This window comes from Choloepus didactylus, chromosome 7, assembly GCF_015220235.1.
Source record: "Choloepus didactylus isolate mChoDid1 chromosome 7, mChoDid1.pri, whole genome shotgun sequence".
In the NCBI taxonomy this organism is placed as follows: domain Eukaryota; kingdom Metazoa; phylum Chordata; class Mammalia; order Pilosa; family Megalonychidae; genus Choloepus; species Choloepus didactylus.
The window spans coordinates 118,243,899-118,268,048 of NC_051313.1; the positions used below are offsets into that span (position 1 = coordinate 118,243,899).

The 24,150-nt window shown below is 41.8% G+C and overlaps 1 protein-coding gene and 1 long non-coding RNA gene across 10 annotated transcripts in view; one reads left to right on the forward strand and one right to left on the reverse strand.

Moving 5' to 3' along the window:
- The first annotated feature begins 1,294 nt into the window (after window positions 1-1,294).
- Window positions 1,295-22,695, forward strand: LOC119539305. Of its 7 annotated transcripts, none has more exons than XR_005217834.1 (7): window positions 1,295-1,571; window positions 1,795-1,919; window positions 3,179-3,292; window positions 13,289-13,719; window positions 15,799-15,942; window positions 16,523-16,595; window positions 22,405-22,695. It is a non-coding gene; the product is annotated as an uncharacterized LOC119539305 (long non-coding RNA). The 7 variants fall into 7 exon arrangements; XR_005217836.1 differs by having other exon boundaries at window positions 1,295-1,506; XR_005217835.1 differs by lacking the exon at window positions 1,795-1,919.
- The window catches only part of ZBTB9 (zinc finger and BTB domain containing 9), a 64,899-nt gene continuing 47,957 nt past the window's right edge, over window positions 7,209-24,150 (reverse strand). For 2 of the 3 annotated variants that reach the window (XM_037842732.1, XM_037842734.1), the window contains one exon: window positions 13,182-13,716. The gene's annotated coding sequence lies outside the window, so the exon portion shown is untranslated. Of the gene's footprint in view, window positions 11,887-13,181; window positions 13,717-24,150 lie in introns of those variants that run through there. The other variant, XM_037842735.1, reaches the window with a different exon arrangement.

The window sequence follows — 24,150 nt, forward strand, 5'->3', positions numbered from 1 at the left end:
TAGGGGACTATCAATAAGATGTAGAATTGTGACAAGAAAAATATGAACAGAAAATATTTAACTCTACTACCTTGGGAAGGAATTTAGAAACAATTAAATAAAAACACATCCATAATTTACTTCTTTTGTGTGAGGATTAAGGAAAAGCTTTGTAAGGATGAGATAGTGTGTGTGTGTTTTAGGATGTCTATAATATCGAAGACAATTTAGCATATTAGAGAATCTGACAGATTGTCTTGTGAAGTCAAATTGAATTGTGTAATTTATTTTAGACTCATGATTTGAGGCTGAAAGATATACTAATTTTATTAAGTTTGTAAACAGTATTGGAGCTTTTAAGATAACTTGATTTGCCACATTTAAAAGTTTGAATTATTAGGTTTATGAGTTATTTACATGCTTAAGAAGATTTTTTCCTTGTTTGACTTGTAAATCCACCCTAAAAGGAATATGAAGTGCTTGGAAAAAATCAAGTATATTAAATTTCTGAATGTAGTTTAAATATTTAATATAAGTTAACTAAATAAGTTTGTACATGACATCAGTAGTGTTCAAGTAAATTTAATATGTCAAGCCTATGGGCAAATAGAGCATTAATCAAAGAACAAGTGATTGCTTTTATTTTTTAGAAAAATTACTAGATTTCTAAATAGACTCTAGAGACATGCAAGTTAAACACAAGATTTGCTCGAAGCTTTCTAGAAGACATCCTAACTCAAATTCAAAACTCACTGGGTCCATAGGACAAAAACGAATCAGCTGCTCCAAGAAATTTCTTTTTTGAGCAAACATAGAGAGGGTCTGTGTAATTAACGAGCATCTCCCTCAACAATTCTTTGGAGAGTAAACGGTGACAAGCTTTCTAGTTCTTCAACGTCAGGCCGAGGCACAATTCCGTAAATGCCGTTCTGTGGAAGGCCAATATTCCCCTGTCTTAGTCCAGGCGCAGATTTGATACTGATATAGAAGGAATAAATAAATGATGATGATCCAGCTAATGGGCTTTTACAACGCGTGTCACAATATGGGGGGGGCGTACATTACAAAAATTAAGTGGGAAGATTGGTGATAACAAAAACAAAAAAAATCTAATGTGTAGAAAATTATTGGAATAAAATTCACGAAAATGTTAACAGTAGTTATTTCTGTATATTAAGAGTACGATTGCTCGCTTTTTCTTCCGTCTACTTCTCTTCAGCTGTCCAATGGGGAAATACGTTCACATGAAACCTGAATAGTGATTAGGTCACGCCCTTGCAGCAGCGCGCCTGCGCATGTCACCTTAAGGGTTAGAGGCTGTCGCTGGGCTCCAGGCGGTGAGCCCCGACAAGCGGTGCGGCGCCGCCGCGGGGAGCGACGCACGGAAACGTAGAGTCCTCCGCGCATCCTAGAGAGGACGCCGAAGACGGGCCTGGGCGGGGCAGAGGGCTCCTGGAGCGCCAAGGCGAGCCCGGGGTGTGGGTTTTGCCACCGTAGCCGGGTCGGGTGAGAGTGGTGGCGCGGAAGGTGGGTATCCTTTACCGCCGTCTCCTCCCTTTTCTGCTTGCCGAGCCGTGCCGCCCGTGCCCGCGGTGAGTGGTCTGAGGGTCTCGAGTACCCGCGGAGGGGTCCGACGCCGCACCTGCGTCTGGCCACGCCCAGTGACGTCGGGTCCCCGGCAACCGCGGTGCCAACCCACCCTCCTCTTCTCAGGCCCGTACATCCCCCCCACTCCTCCGGTTTCCAGCCCTACTTATCCTTCGAGGAGCAGATAGTTGGGATGAGCCCGAGTCAAACTGGACAAATCTGTTCCAGGAACTGGTTACTTTTGAGGGTATCGGCGTGTACTTGAGATACCAAGAGTGGAAGCGCCTGGACGGCCCTCGGAAGGCTCTGCGGGGACGTGATGCTACAGAATTAGGGAAACATTATCGCTCAGAGTAAGGACTTCCCTGGGACCCACGATCTGTCTCACTGGAAGGCTTAACTCGGATTCTTCCTACGAGAATCCTCCCATTCCCCCTCTCGTGTGCTGTGAAAAGTTTCAGGGATTGGAGGGCCTCCAGAATTTGCTAGAATAGACCTCTGAGCTGGTTATTGTAGTAGGCAGTCAATAACTTTTTAGTTATATTTCTTTCCTTTCTTCTTTAAATTATTTATTTTTATGGCAAATAGAAGACTTAGAATTTGCCTGCGTCCCTGTTGGTATGGCAAGCCTTCTTTCTGCGAGACTACTGCTGGATAGAGCTCTCCAGTTCCTGATGCCCTACATTGACAGAGCCTAGAGGTTCCACTAGGCCCTGAGATAAGATGTTTCTACCTCCTGGGTCATGTCTGACTCTTATCTGTTAAAGCAGGCAGTTTTCTAAGGGTTCTCCATCATTGCTTTCTCACACCTGGAGTTCTGTGGGAGTTCTCCACGGCAGGATCCCAGCCCAGGGACTGACCTGTAGGTTTCCAGGATGGCTGTCCGCTGCTGTTGTCTTTCAAATCATCCTAGAACCACAAGAAGGACTTGCCCATATTACTTTCCAGGACTCAGAGTTTATTCTGACCCAGAGAGATCACATTTCTCCAACTTTCCAAAATATATGAAATGTCTTTAGGTACTTTTGTCACCATAATCCTGTCTGGGAATTATCTGATTTGATTAAATTTGGGGGGACATTAAGGTGGAAGGCAACCACCTGGAGTTTGCCTGTCCCTCATACTTTTTAGTTAGAAAAGAAGTGCTCCAACCCATGTTGGGAGAAAGTATGAAGAAATGGAGTGGGATTTAACTCTGTCCCTAGATATGAAAAAAAATGTGGTAGAAAAGATACTCAGGATGTTATCTAAAAAGAAAAATAGGAAAAATAGACCAGGCTTTAACTATACCTACTGTATTTCTGTGGGGGTTAGCAGAAAAACCATCTGACAAGCTCTTTTAAGTTAGAGTAGACTCTGAGAAAAAGGAGAACTGAGGAGTCTATAGCTAGTCACCAGGAGAAAGGACCTCTGAGATAATGGGCTGGGTGGTTCTAGCCAAAAGAAGGAAGCAAATCTGGAGTATCTGGAGCCAGTGGGAAGGAATAAAAGGACAGGAATGATTATAGCTAACTTGCATGGGGCCACAAGGACATTAGGGGGCTCACTAGCAGAAGGTTGGCTCAAATTCCCTGATTTTTTAACAGTGATCCTTTTCCTTGCTCACAAATAGGATTTCCAGTTTCTAAAAATGGTGTGGTCAGCCAGTTGAAAACAGGGGAAGTCCCATGTATTGGAGCTAGACAAAGAGCCACAATCAGACCTGTGCCAAGAGAAAGTCAAATAGGTAAGTGCAGCTTGTACTCATTAAAGAGAGTGCTTCTAAAGGCTGTGAGCTATACCTCACTGCTAAGAATACTGGCACATTCTAATTCATTTTCTCCTCTTGATTGGTAGAAAGTTGCAAAAACTTCTGCAACTTGCAGCAGCTTCTGAGGCCAGCTACAAATACCAAAGTAACTCAATTCAATTGAATTCTGATTCTAACTGCCCCATATTAGGTCATACCCTGCAGGTCAAGGGGCAGTCCTCTACCTGTTTGTCCTTCAGGCACCAATCACAAGTTCTGAGACCCTGGCCACCCACGTTTCTGACCAACTAGCTATGAATTTGGATGTTCCCCCACCCCCTCAAGTTTGATAATTTGCTTGAATGACTCACAGAATCCACTGAAAGCACTATACTTAGGATTATGGCTTTACTATAGTAAAAGGATAGAAAAGAGAAAAAGCCAAAAAAAGAGACATATAGAGTGAGGTCTGGGAGGGTATCAAACACAAGCTGCCATATCCGCACCCTCCTAGCACATCAATATATATAAAATCATGGAAGCTCACCAGAGCTTTAAGTGTCCCAGGTTTATATGGGGTTTCATTATGTAGGTATTGGCAGAATCAAGGCCTAAGTGGTTGCATTTCTACCATATCCTGTCCCCCACCCCTCCCAGAGGGTGGTTTGGAACTGTATATACCTCAAAAAAGCATGTTCTTAAATCTGATCCATTCCTGTGGGTGTGAACCCATTGTAAGTAGGACCTTTTGATGAAACTATTTCAGTTAAAGTGTGACTCACCTTGATCAGGATGGGTCTTAATCCTATTACTGAAGTCCTTTATAAGAGAATGAAATTCAGAGAAAGAGAGAGAAAGCCCCAGGAAGCAAGAAGCTGAAATGGAACCTAGAAAAGAAGGAAGAGACCAGGAAAAGCCACCATGTGCCTTGCCATATGACAGAGGAATTAAGGTTTGTCAGTAACCAGCCCCAGATGCTTTTGGTGGGGCTTGATTTGGACATCTTGATTTGGACTTTCTTTTAGCCTCAAAACTATGAGCAAATAAATTCTTGTTGTGTAAGCCAGTCCACTTCATGGTATTTGCTTGGGTAGCCTGGGAAGCAAAAACAATGACTTAAATATAAGCACTTTTTCATGAAGTTCTTAGAAGAAAACATAGGGTAAATCTTCATGACCTCTGATTTGGCAGGGGATTCTTAGGTATGACACCAAAAGCACACGCTACAGAAGAAAGATAAATTGGATTTCATCAAAATTTAAAGCTTTTATTCATCAATGGACATTATCAAGAAAGTGAAAGACAACCCACAGAATGGGAGAAAATATTTTCAGATCATATATCTGATAATTTAAGGGTCTAATATCGAGGATATATAAAAGACTCATACAACAACAACAAAAAGACAAACAACCCATTATAAAAATGAGCAAAGGACTTGAGAAGACCTTTTTCCAAAGAAAATCTTTAAATGGCAAATGATAAGATATTCATCATCATTAGCCAATAGGGAAATGCCAATCAAAACCAAAATGAAATACCACTTCATATCACTATGATAGCTTTGTTTTAAAAAAGAGAAGTGTTAGTGAGGATGTGGAGAGATTGGAACCCTCGTACATTGCTGGTGGAAATATAAAATCATGCAGCTTTGTGGAAAACAGTTTGGCGGTTCCTCAAAAATTCAAACATATAATTACCATATGACCAGCCATTCCACTCCTAGTTATATACTCAAAAGAATTGAAAATGTTGCATGTTGATGGCAGCAGCATTCACAATTGCCGAAAGGTGGAAGTAACCCAAATGTCATCACATCACAAATGTGATATATATATACATTGCATTACTAATTGGCCATAATTTGGCCATAAAAAGGAAAAAAGTACTGAAACATGTTACAGCATAGATAAGTCTCGAAAATATTATGCTAAGTGAAAGAAGCCAGACATCAAGGTCACATATTGTAGTCCACTCATGAAATTCCCAGAATAGGGAAACCCATAAAGACAGAAGGTAGGTTGGTGGTTACCAGGACCTGGGGGATGAGGGGCTGGGAAGTATCTGCTTAATGGGTCTGGGGTTTCATTTTGGGATGATAAAAATATTTTGGAACTAGATAGAACTGATGATTGTACAACATTGTGAATGTACTAAGCACCAATGAATTGTTTACTTTAAATCTGTTTCACCTCAATTTAAAAAACAAGAATCTAGGGAGGGTCCAGGGATCTGAGAGTCGGAGATCAACAAATTATTCCTTTTCCTTCCACAATACTTCAGTGTCTCTAAACTCTGGGGACCAAAACCATTGCCCAGGCTGTAGTCTCCTGCTTTCAATACAGGTTCCCAGGGAGGAAAATTCCGAACTTTTGTGTGTAGTAGGCCTTTGTTTACACATGCACAGTGATTTGAAGGGATTTCTTTCTGCTCCCTAGGTAGATTTCAGGCGAAGAGCTGGAGTTGACCCTAGACCACAGGGAACACTTTCTTTTTACTCGGTGACCATGTGTCCCGATTTGTTTGGGACAATTCCAGTTAAGACCTGATGTCCCAGTGTCATTATTAATAGCACTCCCTTTCATTCTCTGGCGGATCCCCATTGGGCAATAAATCCTCTGGCCCCTGGAATTCTAGGATAGCTGACTTTTACATTTGCAGCAGCTCCTACTCTCAAAATTCCTCCCTAGTCATCCTGTCTTGGACTGAACCCCTTGAACTGGAACCAGCCAAGCTAAGTTGCCTGCAGACCCCTCAACTGTGCAAACCAGGAATCCCTTTTTTACCACGGGTTGGTTGTGCATTTGGTTTCTGTCATTACTGTGGCCCCTGGTATTATTTGAGGGGGAAAACTGTCCATTGCCATATGCTTTAACAACATCCTGCCCAAAAGAACACTGAAAAGTACTCAGTTGTAAATACCTTGAAGAAAATGGAGCACTGAGGGGGATTTCCTTCTCTGCAATAGCTGATAGAGTCCGTATTGCTTGAAATTGTTCTTTTGTGAACAATTTAATGCAAAAACAAACAATGGACTACAATCCTCATTTCTTGAAGTAAGGGCAGCGCTGGGTAGAATAGCTTGGTTTTAGAACAGCTTGAACTGAGGTACTTGAGGAGAGGCCGCCGTCTCCAGAGGGGCACAGCCCCCTGCCTGGGTCCCAGCTGCCTTACTCACATTTACCTTTCCTGCCTGCTGCCTGGACAGTAGGTATAGTTTATATCAGGTGAGTTAACTGATCGACTCTTCCCTTCCAGGCTTTGTACCTATTGTTCATATGGTATGGAATGGAGAGGCCTCTAAGGGAAGCGCCTTGGCTGGCTTTACCACAGGGACAGCACAAGTGAGACAGGCCTGGCCCTCAGGCTGATGCCACCAACTTGTGCAATGTTTCAGTACAAATTGCTAACCTTTATTGAGCAGCTCCCGTGGCCCCACATGGCGCTAAGCATTCACCTGTCCTCAGCAGCCTAAGGGGGATGTGCACTTATTATCTAGAGAAACAGACACAAAGAGGGTAGTTAACTTGCCTGAGGTTACCTGAATAATAATTTTCAAAAATCATTTATTTTTTTTCCCCTTTCCATCTCACAGTGTATTTATTTTTATTGTAAAAACAGTATCACAGAAATAAAATGTTGTGTATCCATACAATGAAATATTATTCAGCAATAACAAAGAATGAATTACCAATACATGCTACACTATGGATGAACCTTAAAAACATCATGTTAAATGAAAGAAGCCAGACACAAAGGGCCACGTATCGTATGATTCCATTTATATGAAATGTCCAGAATACGCAAATCCCAGGACAGAAAGTAGATTAATGGTTTCCTAACACTGATGATGGGGTGGGGGTGGGGGGATGGGAGGTGACTGCTAAAGGGTATGGAGTTTCTTTTTGGGGTGATGAAAATATTCCAAAAGTGACTGGAGGATGGCCACACATATCTGTGAATATGCTAAAAGCTATTAAATGGTATACTTTAAATGAGTGAATTATATGGTATGCAAATTATGTTTCAACAAAGCTGCTACCAAAAACAGATATTTAAGAAATAAAAGACACAAACTAAAAAACAAAAAAAGTGTTAAAATATGAAAGAAAAAAATACAAATAATGTTTCAGTAACAAAGTACTAGCTCAGCTATTTCACTTCTGCCCATCATCTTCCGATCTTTGGCTACCTGGAGACATCTTTTTATGTAGCTGTAGTCACAGTGTACTGTTTCAGTTTTCTTTTTAGCAAACATTTGCCCCCTTTTGGTACATGGTCTGTATAACTACTGTTTGTATTTCATCAGTTTGATATTTTCCAGTTGGTAGACATTCAGGCTTCCAGATCTGTTGTGGTGGTGGTAAAAATCATTTATTTTTTATCTTCTGATTACAGAAATAATTATTGTCCATTATAGAAAACTTGGAAAATACAGAAAAGAAGAGACATAAATTTATAAAATTGCAAAATAAAACAGGTCATATCTAATTCTACCCAGAGAGATAATCCCACGTTTAGTAAAGGTTCTGCCAGGTTTATTTATGAACGATTTTATTTTAACACAGTTGGGATCCTTTGATATATTCTGTTTTATAACCTGCTTTTTTAAATGTCCTCTCTGATGAACATTTCCTTCACGGCATTATCTATTCTTTTACATAATATTTTTAGCGGCTACATAGTCTTACATTATCCATATGCACAGTAATGAATTTTGTTCTTAACTGATTCCCTATTGTTAGATATTTATATAAGCTTCCAAGCTGTTATAATTAACCAGCATGCAAATTTACAATGAGAAATATATCTGGCAAGCATACAAGACTGTTCTGCAAGTTCGTCACATGTTTTCCCTGTAAAAAACTACGCAGAAAATCAAACTACATCAGGAATTCATAAAGAGGGCGTTGAGTGCTCTGGGGGTCAGAAGCCATGTGATAGCCTGTTATACATATTTGGACATGTTCCCATAAGATGTTCTCCACTGCAGCTTTCCAAGTTACATCAAAGATAGTCCTGAACCCCAGGGGGAGAGCTCCTCAGCCACACTTTAGAGGTACCCTGCAGTGAGGGGTTGGACAGGGGGTTGATCTTGTGTCTCTTGCCACTCTCAGTCCCTGAGTGCCCTTCGTGGCCATCTGGGTGGACTGGCACCTCCACGTTTTACATGGTTGTCCTCTGTGTATACATGCCACTTGTTGTCTTTTTCTCCATAACTTACATCTCATTTCTGCTATGGCGAGAATCCATATCTTTTTAACATCAAAGTATTCGATTGACAAAATATGTATTAGCTTCGTGAATTATTGGATGAATGCATAGATTAGTGGGAACATATTCAGTATCATTTTCCCTTGGAAGCATCTGTAAATTGATTTCACATGCATGTGTAATTTATTTTTCATCAAGACTTTATTGCTTTATACATTGTTTTTTTTCATACCTAATATGTGCCAGGTACTGTTATAGATGCTTGGGATCATCAGTGAACAAAAATGACAAAAATCCCCTCCCTTGAGAGCTTATATTCTGGGATGGGGTGGGTTCCAGGGGGTGCGGGTACTGTTGAATTTCATTGTGCAGCAGCAGTTTGCCAGTACCTGCTCAACCACTCTCTTGTTACAGTCCTAGTGTGAGTTCTGCCAGTTTGGATTATTATAGAAGCATTTTAACTTGACTATGCCAAAGACAGCTTAAATAATGGGGGGTTTTATCTTTAAAATGTTTTAATATACAAAGACAGGGCTGAAAGTAGAGTAAAAAGGAACAACAGGGAAGGTATATGCAACAGGACGCTGCAGGGTTTCATGAGCAAACATGAGTGTGTGTTTGTGAGTGTGTGTGCATTTGAACCTTTTCCCTTTAAAGGTAGGATCCTGAAAAGCTATATACTTACTCAGTTTAGTTTAGTTTTGCTGTGCTTGTTTAAAGTGTTTTTGGAGTTGCCTTCAAAGGGGATGTCAGCCTCAGATGTGACATCTTTCTCTCTTGAAGATCGCTTTATTTTGAAATGTAGCCAAGTTAGTTAGTGGTGTCTGAAAACCAAGGGAGTGATTAAGCTTGTGAGTAAATTTTAATAAAAAAATGTGATGTGACGTGACAAGGGAGTTCTTTTGGTTCTCCGGTAGAGGATTGTGTAAATCATACTCCTCAGTTGGAGGCTGTCGTCATCATTGGTCAAGTAAGGGCCCTCTCACTTTATCCCACCCTCCAAAGTAGGTCATTCTTTATCCCGTTCAACATTTATCTTTTTGTCTTTTTGTATAGTTTTGCTTGGGGTAAGTGTATTTTCTTTTATTTATTATTCTTTATTATAAAATTCATGCACACAGTAATAATTACAGTCTTAATAAAGGAAGGTATAAAGAAGAAAATTAAATTTACTTATAATCCTGTCACCCTTCCAGAAAATTAGCATTTTGATATATATACTTCCATCCTCCAAGCATTTTTATAACATCCCTACATATATTAACTTGAAATGGAATTATAATGGTTTATAATCAAGTAATTAATTATCCTTTGTGAGGAATAGTTAATACTAATATTTACCAAGTTGGTAATTATTGCTGGCGGGATCAATTCTAAACATGTAAAAATCGATGGGATTTCAAAAGATGGTTACTAGTATGTGTGTGTGTGTATTTAGACTAATGGCACGTGTATTTGTAACTTAGTACTTTGTGTTAAATCTCATCTCTCTTTTTCAGTAAGCACTCCATTTGTAAGATTCATCCTTGGGCTCTTTGTCCATCTTTCTGGTGCTTCCAGCTGCTGTGAAGTTTCCCACAGTGTGCGTCCTGCTCATCTTCCCCATCTTCCTCCCAGGACGGGCGGCTTGTTTTGCCAGGGTTGTTCCAACTCCCTGCCCCACAGCTAATGCCGCTGTGAACCTACTCCCACAGTTCTCTTAGGACCTGCACAAGAACTTGGGATATATATACCCAGGTGTGGACTTGCTGCGTCATAAGGCTTGTGTATACTTATTTTACTCTGATTAATGAGTTGGCTCCCACTTCCCATCAGCAGTGCACAAGGAAGGGCTCCTGTGTCCCCACATTTTCGCCATGTGGCACTGTCCCGTTTTCTAAATGGCCAGTCTAATGGGTTTGAGAGTAGGGATCTCATTTTAATTTTGCATGTTTCTAATCATGAACAAATTTGAGCATCCTGGTTTCCTCATCTGCAAATTGCCTGTTTACATTCTCTGCCAATTACTAGAAATACTAACTTTTGTCAGTTTTAAAAATGTGATATAATTCACATAATATAAAATTCACCCTTTTAAAGTGTACAGTTCAGCGGTTTTCTTAGCATATATACAGAGTTGTGCAGCCATCACCATAATCTAATTTTAGAACATTTTCATCATCTCCAAAAGAAATCTTGTATGCATAGCAGTTACTCCCCATTCTTCCCTCCCCACAGCGCCTGACAACCACTAATCTATTTTTTGTCTCTGTGTATTTGCCTAATCTGGACATTTCACATGAATGGTTAATGGGGACAAATGCTTAATGGGCACAGGGTTTCCTTTGGGGTTGATGAAAATGTTCTGATGATGGTTATATAACATTGTATATGAACTAAATGCCACTGAATTGTGTACTTTAAAATAGTCCATTTCATGTTACGTGAATTTCACCTCATTAAAAAAAATCGAATTAGAAAATTTTGATTGGAATTGCATAGAATTTGTAGGGTTTTTTTGAGGAAAATTGATATCTGAGTAAGTGGTCCCATCCAAAAGCAGAAAAAGGCTTCCTATTTATTCAGCTCTTTTTCTCTGTTCTTTATTAAAGCATTTTAAGGTTTTCTTCAGAGTTGTTGCATATTCTTGGTTAAGTAAATTTCTAGATATTTTGTTTATATTTTAAAATTATCATATTGCTGATGTAGAGAGAAATGCTATTGATTGATTTTGTATCCAGCTACTTTGTTGAATTCTCTTATTAGCTCTAATAGTTTTTCTGTTGATTGTGTTTGATTTTCTACATAGGTAACTATAACATCTGAACACAGTGGGTTTTACCTCTTACTTCCCTCCCAATCCTTACACCTTTTATTTTTTTCTTTCCACATAGCATTGACTAGAATTTCTAATACTGTGTTAAATATTAGCAGTGCTAGAGGCCTTCTTTCTTTTTCTTGACCTTAAAGGAGATATGTCTGAACTTTTTACTCGGTATAATATTTCCTGAAGGTTTTAGATATATAATCTTTACAAGTAAAGGAAACTTTCTCCTATTCTTAGTTTGCTAAGTATATGACAAATCTTTGGAAGCATTTCTAAAAATATGGCAGAACATTGTTTATTCAATATGTCCAAGATCTGACCTATTCCAAATTAAGAATATTTCTAGGGTTTAAATATCTTAACTCCAAAATTGCACAGTGATAAAATATATATATATAATATGTTTTGACATATGAGGAATGGTTCATAACATGGGACATACAGGATGTTAGAAATAAACAAATTTTTAAAGCATAATTTCTCAGGAAAACTTAATATAAGTATGTCTGACTCATGAGGATGTCTTAAATAGCTGACATTCTGTTTAGATGGAAAATATATCCAGGTTTACCTAAAATTAGAAAAAAAAAAAAGATGTTACATAAAACACTAAATGTTTAGTAATGTAAAAACAGAATACCTTTATTTTTTTTGTTTATCAATTCTCATATTAGAAAATTTATCAAGAAATAATAAAATAACCACGGGATAGAATGTGGACCGAGACTGGGCTATCAACGATGCAGGAGTGCAGAGTGTTCAATGAGGCTTGTTATAAAGTTTCATAGATCGTAAACTCTTAGAGCAGTCACATCTATTCCTGAGTTTTGACTGTTATTTAAGAGAGTTTACTTTGTACAAAATTTATATTCTCTGTAGCACCCTTTCTACTACAACCTGTATGATCAGTTTATTTAAACAACATGGTTGCCTGGAACTTAGAATGGGGAATGAGAGCTTGTTCTGTACAGGTTAGTGTGATATCCTGATGCACCCCACAGTATTTTGGGCAGAAAATAAAAAAATATTTGCAAAGTCCCCTTGAGGGACTGGGGAAAATGTGGAAATATTAAACTTTCTCACTTGGGGAATGCCTGATATACCTGAAAGCTTTAGGGAATCCCAATTTAATAAGTCAGGCCCTTGATTTTGGGGCTTGCCCTTATGAAACTTATTCTGCAAAGGAGAAGCTAAGCCTACTTGTAATTATGCCTAAGAATCACCCACAGAGAACCTCTTTTGTTACTCAGATGTGGCCTCTTTCTTTCTCTCAGCCAATTCTGCAAATAAACTTACTATCCTCCCCACTATGTGGGACATGACTCCCAGGGGTGCAAGTGTCCCTGGCAATGAGGGACAGGACTCCCAGGGATGATCATGGCCCTGGCATCATGGGATTCAGAATGCCTTCTTGACCAAAAGGGGGAAAAGAAATGAAACAAAACAAAGTTTCAGTGGCTGAGAGATCTCAAATAGAGATGAGAAGTCAATCTGGAGGTTATTCTTAGGTATCTTAAAGATATTCCTTTTTAGTTCTAGTTATTAGAATAGCTAGAAGGAAATTCCTTAATCTGTTGAACAGTAATCCAGTAGACTTGATTCTTGATAACTGTGTAACTATGTAGCTTTTATGATGTGACCATGTGATAGTGAAAACTTGGTGATTGACACTGCCTTTACCCAGTGTATGGGCAGATGATTAATAAAATAAAGACAAAAAATATATATAGAAATAATGGGGGGGGAGATAAGGGGTATGGGATGGTTTGGGTGTTCTTTTTTATTTTTATTTATTTTTTCTTTATTTTGGAGTAATGAAAATGTTCTAAAATTGTGGCAATGAATGCACAACTATATGACGATACAGTGAGCCACTGATTGTATACTTTGGATGGATTATATGGTGTGTGAGTATATCTCAATAAAATTGCATTAAAAAATAATAAAATAGTATCTGGATTTTCCTTCACTAGGAAATACCTGTTGATCTGAAGATAGGAGTGTAGGAAAGACCACCTGTCAGCTTTGACATTTACCGCAACCCAAGGAGCAAATGGAGCCACACAGCTCAGCCTGCCAGGCACTCTGGGCACTCTTGCTTAGGGCTTTCTGGATTCTCCAGGTTTGTACGTGAGGAGTGGCTCCTTCTCAAGGTAGAGGTTTGTTCTCTTGTGTCAAAAAAGTCTGGAGGTAGGCGGTTCCGGGCAGTTTGGCTGCTTCATGATGCCTTCAGCACTGCAGGCTCCTATTTTTCCCACTTCCTTCCTTAGCATTTGGTTTCCCTCTTCAAGGTCACATCATGTTGAGAAGGTGGCCATGGAGCTCCAGCCATCACATCCACACTCCAGACGGGAAGAAAGAATCAGCTTCCTTTGGAGCAGTGCTTCTCAAACTTTAATGCCTGGTAAATGAATCAACAGGGGAATCTTGTTAAAATAGATTGAGATTCAGTAGGTCTGGGCTGGAGCCTGAGATTTTACATTTCTAACAAGAGCACCACACTTTAAGTAACAATAGACTCTAGAAAGCCTTATGGAAGGCCTGTCCAATGATTTTTGCTTCCCACTGGTCAGAATTATATCACATAATCAGCCCTGGCCACAGGGGAGGCTGGGAGATGTGGTCTTTTTAGCCAAGCTTTTTGTCACCCTGAGTCCAGCTGAGTTTCTGTTAGTAAGAAAGAAGGGGAGAGTGGTGTTGGTAGGTCTGTAATAGCCTCTGACAGATTGCTCAGGTCACATTTGTTTATGTGTGAATTTGGAAAAGCTTCTTTAAAAGTCAGTCCCATAGGATGGAAATGTTTTGGTAGTGGATGGTGGTGATGGTAGCACAACACTGTGAATGTAATTAATAGCACTGTGGTTAAAAGGGGAAATTTTAGGTTGTATACATATCACTACAAGAAAAATTAAAATGAATAAAAAGGACTGTAGAACACAAACATGTAAACCGTGGATGATAGTAGTACAATTATAGAAATGTTCCTTAAAAAAAAAAGCCAGCCCCATAAAGAGTCACAGTTCATTTTTGGTTGAAAGTATTATTTCCACTGACCATACTCTATGGAAATTTTTTCTGGGGAAGTTCTCCAGTGAAAAACAATACGTCTGCATAGTATACATGAAGTAATGGACCTTGTCATTCTTCCCAGATACATATTCTTCATATTCTTTCTATTACAGTTTTCCCATTCCAGTTTGTGAAATAGGTAGCCTTTCAGAAGGACTGGGGCAATATCTTAAAGGGCTAAGAAAGACTAGCTCTACTACTTGGCCTTGCATGTTTGCTGACCCTTTACATTCAGGCCATAATGCTGTTTTAACTCCACACACATATCCAAGAGCCTAATTATTTCAAAATAAAAAGCTAATTATTTCAAAATTAAAAGCTAAAAAAAAAAACACTCCAAGATCCTGATTCAACTGGGAAAAGATATTATTCAGACATTCTTAGTCATCAAGAGCAAGTAGATAGAATAAGATTGGCAGAATGTTTATGACTATTCAGTTTACCCTTTCGTTCTGCTTTTGAGAATCTTTGAAATTTTCCATGCAGAAAGCTTTTTGAAAAAAATGTTAAATGAAAGAAAAATTGTTTTTCTGATTATGAAAGTGATACAAGCTCACTGTGTAAAAAAAAAATTGAGCAATGGGGAAAGTGAACGCCTTTCTTAATCCTTTTCTTCAAGAGTTTAGAATAAAGTCATCCAGATTTTGAATGTATTAACATATATATAATTTCTCTTTAAAAAAGACCACAGTGAACCTTCTTTCATTTACAGTAACTTACTGCATCATGAAAACGTCTCCAAGTCTCTCCATACAGCTCCAATTTATTCTCTATAGCTACGTGGTATTTTACTAGATGGATATGGCATAATCTGTTTGACCAGTGGGGCTTTATCCTTTATGATGCTTTTAGTTGCTTACTTATTAAGCATTCCAAGTTAAGATGGTTAAGGTGTGCGTGGGTGGATTTAAAATTCTTGAGAGTAAAGCTTACCTGTTTTTTTCCTCCCACATGAGAGTTGGATGCATTATTACCCTAGAGTCTGTTTCTGAATTGGGTTTGCATGCAGGTTCAAAATTATAGGGTTGTGTATGTGACCTCTCCCTGGTCACTGGGAATTGGTCAGGGTACAAGGCAGGGAGACTGTCTATTTTTTTCTGTTCTCATGAAAGTGATTTTCCCAGCCTCTGCCGGGCGTGGCCCTACACTATCTTCCCTTCTCTGTAGGAGGGCCAAGAGGCCGGGTCATGGTCACTGGCAGCTGCAGCCCTGGCAGTTGGCTCTCAGATAAGCTTTGTTCCCTCCACTGTCCTTCCCAAGACCTTGCCCCGCCACCCAGATAAGGCCTCCATTCCTTCCCTTGCCGTGACATTTGCTGAGCATAGTAGCTCTGACCACCCCCTTCCCTGTGAGAAGAGTGTTGTCCTCACTGTGACCCTTGGCCTCTTGTTCCACAACTCTTCGTGCTCATCAGACACTAAACACCGACTCAAAGCCTGCCTCGACCCTGATGAATCTGGTTGTGCCTGCCCCGCAGGGATCATCCCTCCGCCAGCAGCAGCAATCGTATGTCAGCAGTGGGTCACCTTTGGGGATATGGCTCGTCAGGTCAGTCATGGTGAGTGGCATTGTCTGGATCCCTCTAAGAAGAGTCTCTACAAGGATGTGATGGTGGAGACTTGTGGGAGTGTAATCTTACTGTGTAAGAATTCTCGGTCTGATTCCAGATTCATCTGTTGCTAACTAAATCACTGTCATCCGTTTGTTACTAGCAGTGTGGTCTAAAAGTTTCAGTTTAATTGATTTTAGTTTCTGAGTCCTTGCAAGCTGCATGGTCCCTCCTGATGAAGAAGTGGGCTGTTTCTGCTTTCTGCTAATCCTGAGTTCAGACATTTCCCTCGCTGAAATGGGCAGCTTTCCTGTGCCCTCCCCAGCACCTTGTGGTTCTGTGTCTGTACTGAAGACCCTGCTGAGGGAGTTTTACTTTCTCTGTCCTGAAATGTTGTAGTCCTGCCTGTGTGCGCTTCCCAGCAAGCTATTCATTTGCTTCCCCGGCCATATCTGTTTGCCTTTGGCCATATCTGTTTGCCTTCAACAAAAAGGCTTAAGGCTGGTTTTGGTCTATTATCTTCCTTTTCCTGTTTTCATTGCTATGAACAGAATTTCACTGTTTTTTCAAACCTAATTTGATCATCCAGCTGGAACAAGGGGAAGCATCTTGGGTACCAGGTCTGCAGGTGGCTGAGAACAGAAGCCTCTCCATTTGCCCAGGTGAGTGACAGTCCATTCTACCCCCTCATTGTTGCAGCAACTTCCCTTATACCATTCAAAATGGTGAAGAACCCAAGACATTCCTCCTTTTCTCTCTTAGTCTCTAAGCTACCAGGTGGAAATCAGATTGAAGTCAGATTCAGGGCCACATAAGGCCCTAAAGAAGGCAAGTCCCTCTCCTCTGGACTCACCATTTGCACAGACAAGGCCAGTGGCCTGATGCAGCGGCCTCCGCCTGGTCTGCTGTCTGCGTGTGGGGAGGAAGCCAAGCACCCTCAGCACCAAGAACCGTTTCCCTTTATTCCACCCTCTTTGTCTTCTGCGCCTTTCCTTCTGGGGTTATCTTCATTGCTACACATCAGTTGATGTCCCTATTTTTTCCCAGGTGTTTCTTCCTGTCCCTTTATTCCTTCCCTTATATTGCCTCCATCGCAGTGTACTTGGCCATCTTTGTCTGCTGTCCCTCTGAGGCTTCCTTTTTTGGCCCCATTCGCCATCTTTCCTGCCAAGAGTCCTGCAGATAAGTGCCACACAGCATCATTCTCTTTGTTGTACTTGATTATGTTTTTCTCAAGTTGGTTTTTGCCCAGAATGGGTATCAGATAATGTATTTTTTGTCAGATGGTGAGAGCAGAACCAAGAAAGCAGAATCAACTCTAAAGCAGGGCATTTCTAAGGACATTGAGTGTGGAGGGAAAGCTTTGAGAGAACTCCCAAAGACCAGGCCAAGAGTTTCAGTTTCATAGAATTACATGAATCTCAAGAAACCACAAGAGACTTTAGAAGAAAAGGATCCTTCAAGTATGGTGAGAGCAGTAAGTGATCCACCAGGAAGTCACAACATACTGCTTGTCAGAAAATCCATACCAGAGAGTTCCACTGTCACCTGTTCCTGCAGCCCAGAGGACTGGGCAGAGACTTGTCCGTGTAAGGAGTGTGAGGAAACGTGGAGAGACACCACATGTTCTCACACCAGAGCACTCACGCAGCGACTGTGTCTAATGCTCTCTTGCCTGAGACTGCCTTCCACAGACAGCAGGCCTGCAAATGTGAGTGACTTCCCAGCTCTCCATGCATGGGAAGAAGCCCCCGAATGCTGTGAGTGTGGAGAAAGCATTAGGGATCAGTCTCTCATGCCTGTCAGTGCATTTATAATAGGAAAAAGCTCCACAAGTGTAACACGTGGAAAAGCCTTCCAAGACAATGAGGCCCTTTCTTCCCATCGAAGAGCGCACACAAGAAAGGAGCTGAGTCTCCACAAGGAGTGCACAAAGGCCCTTCCTCAGAATGTATTGATCATGAAACAGTCCACACTGGAGAAAAGCCCTAAGAATATTCTGACTGTGGGAAAATGTTTAGCCAGAATGAATATCTTACTCGAGCTAAGAGAAGCCAAATAAATACTGGGGGTGAGCCTCCAGCCAGGGCTTCTATGTTACCCTGCGTATGAAAATTCATAGTGGCAAGGAACACTACCAGTGTCATGAATGTGTAAAAGCCTTTGCTCGGGTGTCACAGTTCTCTTCACACCAGACAGCTCACACTGGAGAAAAGCCTTGTATGTGTAAAGAATGTGGAAAAGATTTCAGAGGGAGGTCACACTTCATTATACCCGAGTTCACACCCAGAATAAATCATCTAGGTGCAGCAAGTTGGCAGAGTCTTTATATATTACACTCCCTATGTAATATATATGTAATAGAATTCACACTGGAGAGAAGTCCCACAAGTGCCCCAAACGTGGCAAAGCCTTTAGGGATCGTTCCCAACTCCTGGTTTATCCACACACTCACAGGTGGGGAGGCCTTCGGGGACCAGCCCCATGTCATTGCCCAGTGGAGTAGCCATCCTGGAAGACCTTCAGTCATAACTGGGATCTGAGAAACCCCATGCACATCTCAAGTTGGGAAGGCCACTACGAGGAACACCAGCCTTAGGAATCACCAGAGCCTGGGAGGGGAAGGAGGGTGGTTGGTAATTGTGCAGACCTTCAATAACACACTGCAATGCACGGGCAATTTCAAATCCCATGAATGTGATGAGTTGCCAAGCAGAAAAAGATCCCACCTTACTCTGTCTCAGAATTTAGGTAGGAGAGAAATTGTACAGATAGTCCAAGGATGGAAACACCTTCCCTTTTAGGTAATTTATTCTAGAGCTGGGTCTGCAGTCGGTTTCGGTAAAGGGCCAGAGAATAAATACTTCAGGCTCTGTGGGCCAGACAGTCTCCGCTGCAACCAGAAAGCTTTGCTGTTGAAGCATGAAAGTAGCCATGGGCAATATGTAAATAAACAAGGCCGGCTGTGTTCCAGTAAAACTTCCTTTACAAAAACAGGCGGCTAGTCAAATTTTGCCCATGAGCCGTACTTTGCAGACCCCTGTGCTGGAGGTAGAGCATCTCAAGGACCTTTCCCAGTTAAGGGGAGAGGCACTCTAGATTGGACTCCCTTGCAGAGATCTAGAAAAGCACGGTCAGTGCAGCAGAACCTTCAGGGCTGCTCACACCTTGTCAGGAGGGTCGACATACGGAAGGCCGAGATACCTGGGCTCATACCCTAGGTTCTGCCATAAAACGGTGGAAGGAATAGCACCCAGTCATCTAGAAGCCACAGAAGACCGAAAAAGCATATGTGCAAGTGCTTTGGGAGTAAATACTGTAAACACATTTAAAATGGTGATTTATGGTAAAAGATTCACTCATTCTCCAAATAGCTGTTGGGCCCCTCCTCTATGCCAGGTTCCTGCTAGAGATACATTTGGGAGTGTCAGGCTGTAGATGGTGTTTAGAGCCATGGGGCAGGATGATTTCAGCAGAGGTGTTTATGTAGCAAGAGGAGGACTGAAGGTTGAGCTGGGGGCCTCCAACATTTACAAGTTAGAGAAAAGAGAAGAGTCCAGTCTGGAAGATTGTGAAAACACCTGTGAGGCAAAAAAACAGCAGTGGGGAGTCAGGAAAGCAGAGGAAGGAAGCGTCTCAAGGAAGGAATGGTAAGCTCCTCCAAATTCTGCCAATGGGCGGGTTTCGGAAGGCCTGGGAATTGGCCACTCTATTTGACAGGGGTGGTAGTTTAGTGTCCTAGGGCTGCCTAGCAAATTACCACAAACTGGGTGGCTTAAAACAACGGAGATTTATTCTCTCTCAGTTCTGGAAGCCAGAGGTCTGAAATCAAGGTGCTGGTAGGGCTGCATTCCCTCTGAGGGCTCTAGGGACAAATCACTCCTCACCTCTTCTGGCTTCTGGTGGCTCCAGGCGTTCCTTGGTTTGTGGCTTTGTAACTCCAATCTGTCTGCCTTCTCTTCCATGGGTCTCTTACAAGTACACTTGTTATTGGATTGATCTCCTGGATAATCCAGATTCTCAATTACATCTGCAAAGACCCTTTTTCCAAATAAGGTCACATTCACACGTTATGGGGATTAGGATGTGGGCATAGCTTTTGGGGGGCCACCATTCAGCCCCCTGCAGGTGGTGTCCAGGGAGTGATGGTGAGATGGAGCAGGTTCTGGAGAGAATGGGGGCAGAGGGAGTACAGGCAGCAAGTATGCCTAGAGCCAGAGAGTAAAACTGAATCACGCTTGCCTGAGGAAAGCAAGGATCTTATGTGTACCCAGCTTTTTGTGTCAGTGGTAGCACCCTCATAAACCCCTGTACTCAGAGGGCAGGGGAAAGAGGAGGTAGGGAAGAAGTTGAATCACAAATTTCCTTGCACAGTCTGGCCTTCTCGGCATATGATGTTGCAGTGGGCCTGTTGTTTCAGGGTCTCCAGGTGCTTGGAGGCCACAGGAGCTTGGCTGGGAGTAGGGCTGGGGGTAGTGTTGCCAAAACTATTGGGCAGCAGCTAAGAGGGAACTGCCCTCTGCTCCCACCACTCTCCATGGCTATAAGGCAGCTGCCTATTGCCACGGGTGCAAAGGTGTCCCCTAGCTGCTGTGGGCATCTTGGATGCCCTTGAGGCTACACCAAGGACTTGCAGAAACTGGGTCCCCTTCAGGGCTGAGGCAGCTGTCGGTAAGACACAGATGCCTCCCTGCTGTTGCCCCCACTATTTCTACAAAAAACTTGCCCTCACGTGGCTGAATCTAGGTCCTCAAGAGAAAGAGGCAGTCTGTCTGTTGTGTGCAGGCTGCCAATGGCAGATGGCATTCAGGCCCTGCCCAGGTCCCCAAAGATAAATGGGCACCCTAGTTCTCGTACAGAATTTCTTAAAGAGGGACACAAATAGGTGGACTGCTTTGGGGAGCAGAGGGATGAAGTAATCTCAGCCTTGAACAAAAGAGAATTAAAAAGTTCTTAGGCCTTTTTGATTAGATTATTTCCATGGAGATGTGACCCCACCCATTCAAGGTGGGTCTTAATTAGTATACTGGCATCTTCTATGAGAGGATAAAAGGCAGAGACATTTTGAAGAGTGCTCAGAGATGCTTCGAAAACGCCCAGGGTCATTTTGGAGACAGCCATTGAAAGCAGAACCAGAAGAGAAGCTAAGAAATGAAATCCAGAGTTTGCCCCAGAGAAGCTACGAAAGGACCCCCAGACGTTTAGAGAGAAATGCCCCGGGAGGAACAAGCAAGGACACACAGAAGCCCAGAGACATTTTGGAGAGAAGGTCCAGCAGATGTCATCATGTGACTTTCCATGTGACAGAGGAACCCCAGATGCCAATAGCCTTCCTTTAGTGAAGGTATCTTCTTGTTGCTGCCTTCGTTTGGACATTTTTATGGCCTTAGAACTGTAAATTTGTAACTTAATAAACCCCCTTTAGATACATATAAAAAAGAAAAGGTCTTAGGAAGGAGGCTTTGGCTAGAATAGGATATATCTCAAGTCTTCAGTTTAAACATCACTTTTCACACACCCAGATAAGTTGGGCCCCGTTTTACTCTTCCACCTCACTTGTTCAGTGTCCGTCATCACCATTAGAGGTTGGCCCCATGATGGCAGAGGCTGGTCCAGCTTGCTTGTCTGTGTTGCCCCAGCATCTGCCTATCACATGGCTGGCACTGAATGAATAATTTGGAGATGAGTAGGGAGAAATGATCAGCCATTACCTGTGCCTTGGGCATTGGCTTCCTTGAGAGGGCTTTGCTCTGACTGGTTGCTATCTGGTGTCCTTCCACACACTGGGGCAGCCCTGCTCCTATACCAGGAGGGCCGCACACCTGCCACCTGTAGGAGCTGATCAGTGAGCCCCATACCTCCACCTCTGTGCACACCCCTGGAGTGGGGCTCTTGGTGCCTTCTGGTGCCAACTGGGAAAGCTAAGGATGGAGTACATGTGACCTTTCACACCAGGGATGCCCTCAGCTCCCTGGTAGGTTTGCATCAAGGACCTCTCTTGTCACCACAGCAACTTGCCTATCCTTCCCACACTGAGGAATGCTGAGTTGAGGTGTTTCCTGGGAGTTGCCTCTCCCTCATTTTCCCTCCCTTTTTGGGCAACCCTAGCTGAAGGAATGCTGCAGGGGCAGGTGGTCTGCTGCCCCCAACATAAGACTGTCCATCTCATTACGTCCTCCCACCCATCAGATGTACTTTGAACCATATGAATGAAACAAACAGTTTTACTTCCCGTTTTATCTACACTTCTGAGAGAGTGTTACACACAGGCATCTATCTTACTATGGCTAAGATGGGCCATGCACTCAACTGTTTGAGGTTTGTCTTTGGAGTTGGAATTACTAGAGAAGTCACTTTATGTCATGTAATTCTCTAGATTGACCTTTCTTAAAGATTTTGTAATCAGAATAAAAGATTAAAATACTGAAAAATATATGAATTTTGTTTGCTAATCATTAGTTATGTTTTCAGGGTTACGAGGACCGCCACATCTGCCACCTGCAGAAGCTGTTCAGCATGCCCCAAGCGCCGGCTCCATGCACACTCCTACGGTGGGAACCGAGAGTGGCTGCCTCTGTTCAGCTGTTTACTTCTTTTGAAATTTGTTTGACACTTTTTTGTTTTTTAAGTCCATGTGATTTGTAAAGCACAGATTTAAAAATTTTAACCTATTTATTTGCAAAAAAGTTGTAGAAAAAGTTTCTATGTAATCAAGTAGCCTTTTAAAAAATTAAAGCCTTTGTTCTAATGGGATGCTGAAAAGGGTTATAATCTTGGAATATTTGAGATGCATCTGTGTCATTGTCTACTGGTGAGCCAATTACAAAAGTTTTTCAAAAGTGATGTCCATTTACTAGTTGTGAAAGGTAGGAAAGGTCTCACAGCCAGTCACTTGGGGACTCGTCTCCAGAACTGACATCTCAGAAAATACAAATATGTGAGAAGCAGACTTCTTCATAACCCAGGGTTCCCTTGGTGTGATGCATTCAGCCTGGCCTAGAAGTGATGCTCCAGTATCCTGCTACCTTGGGACACACAATATTAATATGTCATCTGAAATAAAAAATGAGGCTGGTTTCTGTTTATAGACAATTTAGAAGGGAAATTTTCTCAACCCAAAGAAACTCTAGTCAGGGTTCTTCAGGGAAACAGAACCGAAAGAAAATATATATAATTAGATTTATTATAGGGATTGGCTCATGCGACTGTGAGGATTGGCAAGTACAAATTCCATGGGGCAGGCCACAAGCTGGGAACACCAGTGAAGGTTTCCGCTGAATTCCTCAGAAGAAGCTAGCTAGCTGAAGTAGAGATAGAAATTCTTTTTGACTGCTGAAATCATCAGTTCTCTCTTTAAGGCCTTCAACTGATTAGGTGAGACTTCTCTCCTTGCTGCAGGCAGTTTCTGTTGTTGATTGTTGATGTAATCAGCTATAGACACAAGCAACTGACTAATGATTTAAATCCATGGAATATCCTCACAGGAACAATCAGACCAGTGCTTGCTGGACCAAACTAGCAGACATTATAACCTAGCCAAGCTGACACATGAATGTAACCATCACAGAACATCCCTTGTCAATTTAGCTCCTATACACATCTCCTTAAATGATACTTAATCCCTAATTAAAAATAAGTCATATTTTCCCCTAACATAATTCAACTATCCTGTGTACATCTGGAAATGCACTAACTCCCCAGAAAAAGATATAAGTCCTTGGGTAATATTCACTCTTAAATGTGATACCCGTAACCTAAATACTATGACAAACTTAATACAACTTATTTTATATGACAAGGGGATAAGATAGGAAAGAAAACAGATACTTGCTTTATGTATATATACAAACATACTCAAAACAAGGAAGAAATATAACCATTATGGTCCTTTTTCGGTTAACTGCCTATGTGGTCATAGCTACCTTCTTCCACTACCCATTCCATATTTGCTTTACCCTCAGCAAGCACCTCAGCTGGTCATGATCCTTTGCCTGGTGGGAAGACCCAAACCTTCATTCCTGAAGGTTCGGGGCCTTAGTAGTCCCACCTGGGTTGGGTTGTTGGCGTTTTCCACTGACTAATCACAGGGCATGGTAGTACTAAGAGATGCCCCAGGGGATCTCCTGTATTCCAGGCACACTCTTCTTTACCTCTGTTGTGTAACTGCAGTCCTATCTCCCCTTGACAGTCAGGATCAATCACCCCAGCCAGTACAGT